The sequence below is a fragment of the Trachymyrmex cornetzi genome, unplaced genomic scaffold (assembly GCF_001594075.2).
Source record: "Trachymyrmex cornetzi isolate Tcor2-1 unplaced genomic scaffold, Tcor1.1 scaffold1169, whole genome shotgun sequence".
NCBI lineage: Eukaryota > Metazoa > Arthropoda > Insecta > Hymenoptera > Formicidae > Trachymyrmex > Trachymyrmex cornetzi.
The window spans coordinates 715-1,922 of record NW_017295729.1 but is presented as its reverse complement, the minus strand read 5'-3'; the positions used below and the strand labels follow the sequence as shown (position 1 = coordinate 1,922).

Here is a 1,208-nt window from a genome sequence, read left to right as displayed (position 1 = left end):
AATTCGGTCTTCAAGTAAATTTCGAAATGGCTGAATTCAATTGATTTATCGAAATATAAGCATTATAAACTATATCTATAATAATGAAATTATTTAATTCATTTATATTTATTTATTAATAAAGTTTAAAATTTCGTGAAAATTTAAACGGAAGAAAACGCTATACTATTGGTGGTTCATTTGTATGACGTCACAGGGTTGTCTCGTCTTCGCGCGTTTTTGTCTGCTATTACGTACATTAACAGTTCCACAGTTTTATTTTTAATAGTGTACAAAAATGGCAAATATTTTAGAGCCAGGTTATATGAAAGCTGATACAACAAATCTGCCAAAAATTGACATGTTTATGGTGTGCGAATACATAAAACAGAGTGATAATTTTAACGCTGCTGAGGTTAGGAATACGAAAGCTGCAATGTAAGTCTACTATTCGTGATTGTTTACTTTATTGTGACTCATTATTTTTTCGATGTAAATAGAGAATAATTTTTCAAACAATAATATCGAACAATTATTTTAGGTCATCACGTGAATCGTACGGTGATGAAGCTATAGGCTACGTATGTCTTAAACGGGAACAGTTAACAAAAACATGCATTTTAAAATGCAAAGTGTGTCTTGAACACCGTATCCACAGCAAAGGATATTCGGTCACATTGACCGTTAACGAAGAAGATGAAAAAATCCTGGACGTTAAATGTCATGACTGTGCAGCATCAAGCGGTAAATTTATAAATCCTAACTAAAATTTAGTCTTATTATTATTTTCCTAATCAATAATTATATATTTCATAGGAGGTTGTAAACATGCGATTGCTTTTCTTATGTGGACTCACAGGAGATCGGAGCACCCTTCTGTCACAGAAGTAGAGTGTTATTGGCGCCGCTCTACTTTGGCTTCCATTCGTGCATCAAAAAAATACATTGAATTGAATGAATTGAAGAAAACAAACATGGCAGAACCATCTCTACCTGACAATTCGTTGTTTCGACAAAATGTACTAAAAATAGCAGAACAAAAGCAGTTGGACAGTCAACTTTCCAGACACAATTTTGTATTGAAAAACCAAATTGAAATGTTTGTCAATACATGAATTATTACAAAATTTTTACGAAACAGTATCTAGTTCTGCAGATGAATTTCTTGAATATGCTAGTAAAGTAATGTCGGAAGATTTATGTCGCATGGCAGAAAAGTGTACCAGATC

At 32.5% G+C, this 1,208-nt stretch overlaps 1 pseudogene; it reads left to right on the top strand.

Annotated features, from left to right (window-relative positions):
- Positions 1-346: 346 nt before the first annotated feature.
- LOC108765123 (uncharacterized) lies at positions 347-928 on the top strand (annotated as a pseudogene).
- Positions 929-1,208: the final 280 nt, after the last annotated feature.